This window comes from Chelonoidis abingdonii, chromosome 5 (assembly GCF_003597395.2).
Source record: "Chelonoidis abingdonii isolate Lonesome George chromosome 5, CheloAbing_2.0, whole genome shotgun sequence".
NCBI lineage: Eukaryota > Metazoa > Chordata > Testudines > Testudinidae > Chelonoidis > Chelonoidis abingdonii.
Window position 1 is genome coordinate 56,356,280 of NC_133773.1, and position 12,222 is coordinate 56,368,501.

General features: G+C 39.0%; 1 long non-coding RNA gene across 1 annotated transcript; it reads right to left on the reverse strand.

Moving 5' to 3' along the window:
- Positions 1-1,526: 1,526 nt before the first annotated feature.
- Positions 1,527-12,075, reverse strand: LOC116829525 (uncharacterized). Its single transcript, XR_012655955.1, has 4 exons — positions 11,306-12,075; positions 8,820-11,113; positions 5,036-5,112; positions 1,527-3,836 (listed from the first exon to the last, which is right to left on the reverse strand). It is a non-coding gene; the product is annotated as an uncharacterized LOC116829525 (long non-coding RNA).
- Positions 12,076-12,222: the final 147 nt, after the last annotated feature.

Here is a 12,222-nt window from a genome sequence, read left to right on the forward strand (position 1 = left end):
CTTTAGACAGTTGGGCGGTGGTGAGTCTGCAGCTGGCATGTTCAAGAGGGTGTGAAGGGAAAGGAAAAGAGAAGTGAACCTGATAAAGTGAACGTTAACAGACAGGAGGATGACTTTGCATAAAAAAATGCTGCTCCCTCAAAGCATGGTACAGTGTACTATGATATATTCCTACACAGAGAGAAGTACCTGGTACACTGTGCACTTAAAAAAAAAGATGGCTATGTACCAGTCCATCGTCTGATCCAACCACATACTTTATCAAGAGTCAGTCCCTGTTATTATCTTTTGTCTACCTTTTGATGTGTCTTTGTTGCACTCCACACCACCTCAGCTTTAGTGAAGCCAGTTATATGAGGGCAGTCATGCCAAAGAATTTTGCTGTACACAGATATTGCAAAGGGGAGCAAAGGTGGCATTCTGGCCCCATTGGAGCCAATGGTAAAAGTCTATTTATTTTAGTGGGCCAGGATTTCACCCCATAACAATGTTGTGATTCCCTGACATTATCAATGTGTCCAAAGGACCCACTGATCTTCTTAGCCTGTCAATGGAAGTACCACAATGCATAGTAGTTCTATTGACGACAACTTCTGTTAGAAGGCAGTTGCAGTGATACCGCTGTAAGATGTATAATTGTTTTAGCTCCTTCTCCCCCAAAGGCATTTTTAACTAATATAGAGGAGTGCTTTAATACAGCTATTTTAAATTATTTATAATTTCCATAGAATCATAGCTGAGTATAGTGCAATTTTTAAATCATGTGAAATATAATTACAAATGAAAAATCCCCAACATTATTACTTACGTAGTATATATATTTCTTTCCTGGATAAATTTTCATTCCTTACATCATATTGGTACCAGCAAAAAGAAGTTTTAAAAACATTTCTTCATTTTTGTTAACAGACATATGTGATTAGTGATATTAGCTAATATGCATGAATAGACATCTGGACCATATTCAGTACCTGACATAGAATGTTTGGGCCCAAGGCTTTTTTCAGAATGCAGATTTCAACTATACTTATACAGGTTATTAGAAAACTACAGCACTATCTAGTATTTTCTTTCAAATGCAGCGTAAAGTATAGTGAGATTTTGATTAGAATAAAAACCAAACATAAATGTGCAATATTTGTCTATAGACTGTAAGGCGGTAATGAAAATATTCCTTGATATTGCCGAGAAAGGCCTATCATAGGTTGCTACTCTGATTAAAAGGTATAGGGAAAGTGCATTTTTGACAGTGCAGCCATAGCACAATACACCACTAAATCCATGTTCACTGATGCATATGCTTAATTTATATAGAGTAATCCCATTGCCTTGAATTGGAATATTCTGTGAGCCTGCTTCTGCAACGTTCAACCAGCGCTATAGGACCATGCAGGGCAATAAAATCTAGTAAAGCACTTAAGCATATGTTTAACTTTCAATTAATCCACATTAACTATGACATTTCTTTAATAAAATACCCTGAAATCTGCTGACTATGTCAATATCAAGCAAAACAAAATGATAGATTGCTCTTCCAAAATTCGGAGTTTATTATTCTTTTTGTGGAAATGAAAATGTAATTATAATTGTAATTCTTAGTAAGACTGGAGTGAAACACAATTCTTGTAATGAGCTCATTCTTAACTCAGATCATGTTTACACAAAAGGAAGATTTTAGCCCTCATTTGTTAAACGCATAGGAAAAAAAGTGGCCAACATTTTCAATTATACATCTGTGTTATCAGTCTTATCCTGATCCACTGAAGTCAACAGTAAAATTCCCTTTGCCCTCAATGGTGCTGAACTAGGTTTCATCTTCCCTTCCTCTCATGCAAGGAACTTCTATGCTTTAGATTTTGCATCTTCATAGAATATCAATTACTGGTTGAAGGCTGATATAACTCAAGTCCATATTATTATTAAGAAGGAAGATATCATGCCTGAGCAGATTTGGAAACAGGCCAAAACCTCTGATTAGATTTTCTGGATAGGGTACTTGCAAAAGCACCTGTTACCTGAGCACCTCAACCTTTAATGTATTTATTCTCACAACATCCTTGTGAGATAAGGAATTGCTATTATTCCTGTTTTATATATGGGGAACTGAGGCCTAGAAGACTAATTAGCTTGACTATAGGCCACACAGGAAGTCTGTGGAAGAACAGGGAATTGAATCCAGCTCTCCCAAATGCTGAGTTAGTATCATACCCACTGGGTCATGCTGCCTCACCATGCCACTTTATTAATATGCCAACTCTACATAGTATACTGAGACTAAAGTTTGCGACTACTAAGTGCTGGATTCTGCACTCACATTGCATAGTACTTACTCACATGAGTCATTCCATTGACATCAATAAGTAAATAAGTGCTACCCACTCAGAGTAGGGGAGTGGAACAAGGCCCTTAGACTGTACTATGAAATTCAAGAAATGCAAGATTCCCAAACTTAACTGTCACCTTTTTATTGATTATTGTTATTTTTAAGCACAGGGACTGAATGAGATAAAAGAAAACCACAATTCCTACTCTAAAGAGTTTCCAATTTAAAGCTTGCACATTTAGGGGCCTGGTTATGCATTGATACTAGTTTTTGCGCAAGTGTATCTTCATTAGCTCCGGTGGAGAAATTCTTGATTATACAGGTGTAAGAGGAGAAGCAGACAGGCCCATATATTACAAAAGGGTTTTTCCGTCTAGGATCATACAACCCTGATTAAAATAACACTATTTAAACAAATAACTTCATACCAAGGAAATAAACTGCATTGTTTTCTTACATTATGTTTGTAAAACTGTAAACGTGTATACAGGATTGTAGGCTTCCATGTTAAAACTACACATTCTTTTATAACACTCTATGAACAAAAACAACATTTTGAGTCATTGCATATATAAATGTTATGATTAGATGATAAAAAAACCCTACTGTGCAAAAGTGTCTCTGGAAACCTGGGGCCAGATCTTCAGCTGGTGTCAATCAATATGGCTCCAATGAAGCCAAGGAAGCTATGTCAGTTTGCACCAGCTGAGGCTCTGGTCCCTTAACTCTACATTTTCTGATTTTAGTGAGCATAACATTTCAATCTTAGCAGTGCATCAGCATCATTTTTGCATTTAATAGAAATACACTGTGCTGAGACTCACTTTTACTTAGGTCATTTATTATAAAACAAGCTATATACAAAGAATTAGGGGCTAGATTGTCACAGGCTTTTGGATGGATGAATCAGTGGGAGCAGGAGGCATAATGAGTTTTCCCCTCACTCCTTAGGGGCTTCACATAAGGGCCCAGAAAGACCCCAGTCCCTATACTCAGAGAAGCACAAAGACTGCCCCCCTCCATGACTCATTCCTGCTGTGCACCCTAATGGCCACAAATCCTCTAAAGGAAGTAGGCAGGGGCAGGAAGAAAAAGGGCCACGGCATGCTTCTTCTGCATGCTGGAGAGCTGGGAGAGGGATTATGCCTCCCCCTGTTCCTCATATGCTGGTGCAGATTTGTGCCTAAATGGCAGAATCTGGCCCTTAGATAACTATATTAAAGTAAGGCGAGCTTTTTTCCACAACCAAAAAGGAACAGGCAATGAAGAAAGATTTGTAGCAGCCAGCACCAATGAATATCTGCTTATTACTATGACTAGATTCAGGAACACTCCAAAATGTTCCATTTAAAAAGAAGCTTACACTACTGAGAGTCCCCTTTTCTGTGAGTAAGTGGATCTCTTTGAATTTCAATCCATTTTAATTTCTCTGATGATTCAGCCATATTAGTTCTTTTTGTGAGATCTTCTTGAATGGCTATGAAGAGAGAGTGCTTTCATTTTTTCTCCTCACCTGAAAATTATACAAAGAAAAACAGGAAATAGTAAAAATTCACATGAATTAAGAAAAAGATGGTTAACACACCCCACTGTAGTGTATATTATAGTCAAATAAAAAATAAGGACCATAAACCATGGTTCAGAAGTGAAGCTGAGGTCATGATATTGCATGGTTCTAATGCTGTAGCAAATGGCTTTGATTGAGTCTTGTTTGGAGATTGAGAGGTTTTTTTCAAAATGATACTTTTGATGTGTGAAAGTATATTGGGGTTGAAACTGAAGAAAATGTTGTCATGGATTCCGGTGAAGCACACAGCTCTAGTATGTAGGTTCACGGAGTGAGAATAAAGCCGCAAGTAGATTATATATGCTCAGTCATGACGAGTACTCTCCTACTACATCCTCCATTTTAGTAGCCATGCAAAAGAACAGAACGAAACCAAGGACACTCTGCCTGAGCTTGGTTCTTTTGTTCCAGTGGAATTTAAGGAACTAGTTGCTTCCACTGAGTTCAAATGAGCTTTTCTATACAGAAAATAGAAATATGTTAACATTACTGCTGTACACATTCAAGCTGTAGAAACCAAATGGAAATATTATTACAATAAATAACAATAAAATATCTGTTGGTCTTATTTTTAATCTCTGTAATCTCTCTATTTTCCTCATACTCATCAGTTTCAGTCGTATCATTGCATGTTAAAATTGATCATCCTTTAACATTTCAGTAAGCATTAATTTATTTTTTAATATTAAGGTTACAGACAAATGGCTTGAAATGTTGATGTGCCAACATATTATTAACTTTCCATGCATCTTGCCTATAGTCCTCAGACAACTACAGAGCACAATCAAAACTGGATAGGCTATGGTCACTTAGTGTCAGTGACGTTTTCAGGTGCACTGTCATTTGCTGGTGCAGAACCCCCTGGTGACAGAAAAGTATCTCAGAAAGGGATAGTATTGCAAACTGGGAACCAGCATTACTCCAGAAGAGGCTGGCTTTAGCCAGGACTGGAATATAATCAAGGTATCAGGAAAATATGTATATCCTAAAAGGATTAAGGATGTCATCCACTGGCAGACTCTCACAGGGAGTAGGTGAAACCTCATTAAACGATCACTGCAAATCTGAGAGATCATTGAAGAAATTAAAAAATAATAATATAATAAAAATATAAGAATAATAAATATAAAAAAGTTTACACTTACTTGTAACTTTTTGCATATACAGCAAGAAATAATGATGACAATAATGGACATCCCAAAGAAAATGCCAAGTCCTAATCCTGAATAAGCAAACAAATAACATCAGTTACTGTGAGTCATCAAGAAAGGGAACAAACAAGTGCATCCTTTGGCAGGATATAACAGCACAAGAGAGAACAGTTATATAATACAGTGAAATCTCAATCTTCAAAAATGAAAGTGCAAAATTAAAAAAAAATCTTGATGATCACAGAAAGTAGCAAATCAGCTCAGGACAACTAACCCCTAACCTCCTGTCATAAGTAGGTAGGTGTCATAAGTAGGTAGGTAAGGGTTAAGTTTCTTTTACCTGGAAAGGGTAACCAAACACCTGACCAGAGGACCAATCAGAGAACTGGATTGTTTAAAGTCAGGGGCGGGAATTTGTATACTCGGGGTCTTTGTTGTTTTCTCGGCTGTGATGTAAGACAAGTTTCCTTCTAACTCCTTCTTAATCTCATATTCTACAAAGTCTGTGAGTACAAAGCGAAAAAAGTAATTCGGCTATGAGGAGCTTTGTGTTGTATTTACAGATGTGGATTTCTGGCGTTCTTGTTTGCTTCCTCGGCTGTGGGACAAGCTATCTTGCTATTCCATCTTCTTCTCATTCTACAAAGGCAGTGAGTACAAAAACAGAAAAATCGGCTAGATATGCTTTGCTTTGTACTTACTGTGGTGATTGCTGGTCTATTTAAATTGGCTATTTTTAAATCAGCTGGGGTGTTCATATTTTCTTAAGTAGGAGCCTGTATAATTTTTATGCAAGTTATTATTCTGTATTTTCTCTTTTCTATATAAAGCTTCTTTTTCACTGTGGAAGTTTCTTTTCTGGTAAGGCAGAGAAATGAAACTCTGTATCAGGTATCTGTCTCCCTCACGGAAGGCAGGAACGGGGAAAGGCAAAGCCAAGCTGTTGTATTTTGCATCTCAATGTCCTGAGGAAGAGAACGCTTATCTGTTGGGAAGCAGAAGAAACCGGTTTCTTGATACTCGCAGGCTAACCAAGAGGCAGCCTGGAAGGGGGAAGGGGTTATCTCTCCTGCTTTTAGACCCAAGGATTTGGAACTGGGGTCCTCCAGGCGAATGGTTTTGGGGACACCAGAGAGAGGAAAGGGGGGTCAGGCCCTATCAATTCCTGACCTGGTGGCAGCCTATCAGATCTAAGCTGGAGATTAAGCTTAGAGGACTTCATGCTAGTACCTTATATTTGAACTCTAAGGTTCAAATTGAGGAATATTACTATGACACCTCCTCTAAGCATCTGTTGAACTTCATGAAGGACAGCTCTAAATTTAGAAACATTTTCCCAAACAATAGGTCTATGTTTTATATGAAGATACTCCATGGAGCTCCAAACTTTTTGACCTGCCCTTGGAAAATGTTTGGAATACAAATGATTTGATTCCAAAACTTGGATTTTGTTGATTTTTGCCATCTTCTCCAGCATGGGCCACTTGCAGATTTAAACTAGTGTAAATGATGGAGTCTCTGTAACTTTCAGTCTTTAAATCATGATTTGAAGACTTAAACCCTTAACCTCTGACTGAGTTATTGATTACAAGAGTGGGTGGGTAAGGTTCTGTGGCCTGCAATGTGCAGCGTGTCAGACTAGATGATCATGATGGTCCCTTCTGGCCTTAAAGTCTGTGAGTCTATGATTAATCCCTTGAGCAATAAGGTATCACAAACACTGATAGGGGAAGTGTGAAATTTTTACATTTGGATTTCGTTCAGATAAGCAGCCTGTATTCAGGTGTTAGTACTATGATTATCTGAACTTCTTGGGCTGTTGATCAAATAAGAACAGGCTTTTTCAGTATGTAAACACTTGTTCCAGTACCACCCAGAAACAAGAATGAATGAGAGGAAGGTATATTCTATCCAAATATTTCATAGCCTAAAAACTTATTCACATTGATTTCAGTTGCTGAAACCCATACTAATTTCACCCTACTGTTACTCATACCTTCTTGTCAACTGTTTGAAATGAGCCACTCATTACCACTACAAAAGTGATTTTTCTTCCCTTGGTTTCCTACTGTTAATTGAATTGTCTCATTAGACAGACCTCCCACTTGGTAAGGCAAATCCCATCTTTTCATGTGCTGTGTATTTATACCTGCTACTGTATTTTCCACACCATGCATCTGATGAAGTGGGTTCTAGCCCACAAAACCTTATGCCCAAATAAATTTGTTAGTTTCTAAGGTGCCACAAGGACTCCCCGTTGTTTTTGCTAAAACAAAACAGGGTTTCTGCCAATCTGACTAAAGGGAAAATTTCTTCCTGACCCCAGATATGCTGGTCAGTTGGACTCTGAGCATTTTGGCAAGACTCAGTGGCCAGAAAGAATTCTCTGAAGTAACTCAGAGCCCTCCCAATGTAGTGCCTTGTCATCAGGCGGTGGGAATATTTGTTGCTAGCAGTCACAGGTAGGCTACATGCCAGTGTAGGCAGTCTTATCACTGGATCCCTCTACAAACTTATCAAACTCAGTCTTGAAGCCAGTCAGGTTTTTTGCCCCCAGTGCTCCCCTTGGAAGGTTGTATCAGAACTTCACTCCACTGATAGTTAGAAACCTTAATCTAATATCAAACCTAAACTTGTTGATGGCCAGTTTATATCCATTTATTTTTGTGTCAACACTGGCCCTTAACTTAAATAACTCCTCTCCCTGCTTGGTATTTATCCCTCTTGTGAAGTGCTGGTGCTTAGTACCACCTCATGGGATCTGACCCCCCAAAATCCATCACAATAGATGTTTCTTTAAAAGCCAAAAATTCAGGTCATGTAATGAAATGGTATAATTTTGACTGAGTATTTGTCTTTTCAATAAGAAGTCCAGCCAATTCAATAAATTCCTGGTTGTAACCACTTACAGAAGGTTTACAATACAAGGCAGAGATTCCCAACTGTTGGACCACAGGGAGCTGGCTAGTCACATATTTCTGGCTTCTCTTTTTCACTTCAGCCTGATAAGGCAACTTGTAAAACCCTTGTTCATTTCTCTATAAACAAGTGCTGTAGTAGCCACAGAGATGTTATGTAATTATGGAGGGGAGAGGTTCCATGAAACAATTCCTCTGTTAAAAGACGGTCCACCCTATGAAAAAATCTCAAGAACCATTGCTTAAGGCATCTGAGTACTGTAAAACCTCAGCAAAAAGTTCTCTTTAAGGAGTTAAGTGAAAAAAACATCATATAGCTGGGGAAAAACACACTAATAACTATTGCTAGCCACAAAACCAAAAAGTACGTTTGTAAAGTTTTCCTTCATTTTGTCTCTCCTAGCCACTCACCACACTCTCCCATTAACCCCAGTCTTGGCGTACAAGGAGTAACATTATCATTGGAATTAGGGTACTTAGTGAGAAAAAAAGATATTGAAAAACAACGAGAAGTCATTGTGGCACCTTAGAGACTAACAAATTTATTTCCACTCTGAAAGATACTGAAGTTACTATTAAAATAAAAATAAATCAATAGTACTTCAGTGGTACTAACTACTAATATAGCAAATGCATTATTATTAGTCAGATGAATATACAACAATTATATTAAGGTTTGCACTTAAATAAAAAGTTCTTTACAATTTCCTTTATAGATGCAGTTCTTTTCATGCCCCTGTGGGCATGCAATATAATGTCTGTTCTTCAGAACTAGCAATGGTAAAAGAAACCCAGCAATGAGAAAGAAATGTGTGGCCTATTGGAAAGTGGAAATATACATATTAAAGTTGTTGACATACCTACTTTAGATGATCGCTCTTCTTTCTCTATGGAAAAAACAAAACAAAAACAACAAATTTAATTTGGAAGGGGGAAATAGGCTCTTTGGAGGCAGGGGCCTTGCCTTCTTTTCCGCTTTTACAGCATCTAGGATGATGTGGATGCTACCAGAAACAAATAATAATATGCAACTTCTTATCCGTCACAGTTAGTAATTTTCCTTGCAGCTATTAATTAGTGCGTGCTTATATTGACTCTGACCATTTTGCTTTTATGCTTCATCCCATTTTCCCCTCCCTACATCTCTCTTTTGTCTAGACTGTAAGCTCTTTGGGGCAGGGACTGTTTCTTCTTACAGGTTCATACAGCACTTAGTGCAATGAGGCCCCAATCCTGACAGTAGCTTTCAGCTCCACTCTAATACAAATAACTATTAATAATAATCTGCTACTAATGAGGTAAGGTGGAGCCTGACAGTGTGGGTTGAGTTGGAGACGAGCATGAGGGGGCAGCCTGATGTCACTTCTCCTCCCTGACTTTCTTTTGGTTACTCCACTCTCTGTCTCAGGTGTGTGTTGCAGTGAGAAGCAGAGAGCAGACAACTGGGTTAGGGGAAGGAAATCCAGAAGCCCTCTGAAGGGCAAGCAGAATAGCTCTAACAGCTGTTGGAGGAGAATGATACACCACAAAAAAACCCATCAAACTCTGGCCTTGAGGCCCTGCCATGACAAAAGCATAGCTCTCAACTTTTATGAAGCTCTGTTTTTATGTAAATTGTTACTTAAGTTAATTTGCATAGATATACATAGCTTGCATACAGCCACAAGCATCAATAAAAATTGTGCCTTTAGTGCTTGTGAAAAGTGTTGGTCTGACACCAGATTCCCCTTACAAGGTTACCCCTAAAGCAGCAGGAGCAGGTTTGGGGAGGCAAAATTTTATTTCTTATATCACTCAGAAGATGGGGGAGGTCTTGTGGGGACCTCAGAAGCAGCTTTGTGGAGAACCAAGGATAACCAAGGGATCACAGTTCATTGGCAGGATGGAGTCAGTGGGCTGTTGGAGTGAACCTGGCGGGGTAACTGCACAATGACATTAGCCCTATTCCCCCCTATTCTGTTCTCGCATTAGATCATTTCCCACATAGCAACTCCTACTCTTCCCTTAGCTCATGTCCCCTCTTAGCTCACTTCCTATCTCCTGTTCCCAACGTTTTCTACTCCCCATCATTCCTGCCCCCTCTCAACAGCTCCTGCTTCCTCTCCCCTTATTCCTCACAAATAGCTCCAGCTGCTTTCCGTAGCTCCCGTATCTCCTCCATTAGCCCCTCCCTACTCTGACAGTTGGGCACTGCAGCCTCTGCTGCTACCTCCTGCCTTCTCTGAGCCAGATTAAGGGCCAGACACAAGAGGCACAGACTCATTACTAAAATCCTGTGTTGGCTTAGGGTCTACATTTTCATTTTTAAAATAGATGGTTGCAAAGAGAAGCTTGAACATGTGACCAGAGTATAATCAACAGAGTGATGTCTGCCTGAGTCTGCATAGAGGGAGGAGAAACTGCCAGGAAGTTGCCTGGCCTCATATCCACCATGAAAGCAGACCAAGTATGCTTTGGGAGTTAGTCTGATCAGGGACATGCTTGGATGCCCCACTAGACTTGTGGGAGGGATAGCTCAGTGGTTTGCTCATTGGCCTGCTAAACTCAGGGTTGTGAATTCAGTCCTTGAAGGAGCCATTTAGAGATCTGCGGCAAAAATCTGTCTGGGAATTAGTTCCCCCTTTGAGCAGCAGGTTGGCCTAGATGACCTCCTGAGGTCCCTTCCAACCCTGATATTCTATATAAATGAGACAGTCAGAAATTGTTCCATACTAGCATGCTGTAACTGGCTTCTCCTTGGACAGGTGTGAACACTCTGCAGGTTTGGCTTCCTTCAGTGAGGTGTGGGATTCTGTTTGGAATCCTCTCCACTTTTGGCTCCATGGATCAATTTGGAGACAAATGCTGGTAATATCTCCAGTGCTAGCCATTCATGGCAGCAAATGGACATGTCCCTCACATTAGGCTGAGCAGCCCTTGTCCCTCGCTTTGTTTGGTGATGAAACAAGTTAAAAGCTTAGTATTTAAATTATCAACATTGAGCATCTGAGCTAACCCACCGAAGAGATGAAAGAGGCAGTTCACAACTCACAAAAATATTGCTTTAGGCTATCTGTACACTCAGGTAGATGTCCGTGCGTAGGTTATACTCATTCATATTTCCATCACATTTGCTTCCTCGGGATGAGATAAGGGAGAAAGGGAGTGTTATATCCTTGGGGACAGCCGGTTTAGGAAGAAATCACTTGAGGCCAGACAGCAGATAGCTAACAAAACTACCATTTATTTACAGACACAGAGCTCATCTGATTGGCTGAGCAGGCTAGGCTATCCCCTAATGATCTAACTCAGTTGCCATGGGAACAAAAACCATGACAACCAAATACACAACAGGGAGAATGCACACACAGTAGAGCTGGTTGGGAATTTTTAGACAAATTTTTGTTTCCTGAAATGCTGAAACAGAAACTTTTTGCAAAACAGGCTCTGTTTCAACAGATTTCCCAACTCCAAAAAATGGAGACAGGAAAAAAAATCAAACTTGTCAAAATGTTTCATGAAATGAAAATTTCTTGTCTTCCAGCTTCAAAATTTTTATTTTAAAATTTAAGCTAATTAGAGATTTTAAGAGGATTAAAAAAAGACCAAAATGTAACATTTTGACTTTAACTGAAAAACCCCCCACATTTTTGGTTCGTTAACATTTTTAAAATTTCAACTTTTCATCCTGATTCAAAATGACAAAAAGTTTTGAACTCTTGAACATACACATGGAATGGGAAAACCATTTATAGTTCTCCCACTCTCTCTCATACCCTGCCCCCCCCATCTATCCATGTACCTGGCTTTTTCCTCCTACATGCTGTCAGGATGGGGGTATTTTCCCCTAACTATTCTAAAATTAGAGAACTAAAAGAATTTCAGAAATAGAATTGGTTGAAAAGCCACTGAAAATGAGCAATTAAAAATTCTACTTCTTCAATGTTTATATTTTGGGGGGTTTTTGGTGGTTTTTTTTTTTAGAAATAGAAAAATATCATACTAATCTATGGCTGGTCAAACTCCTCTCCCTCCCCTCCCAAAAGAGAGTCAATAAAAATTTTGAAATTTTCAGGAAGTTTTAATCAAAATATTAATATTTGAAAAATTTAGTCCAACAATGTTAAAATAATTTAACTAGTATGCAGTTACTTCCTTAAATCAAACCACTGAGGCATTATTAGCTCTTTGGCCAGCAAGTGCATTCCGGCCAAAATTACCTTGATATAACAGCAGCTGCATCAGGCCACAAAGGACTGCTTAGCTTAAACCGAGACTGAGCCC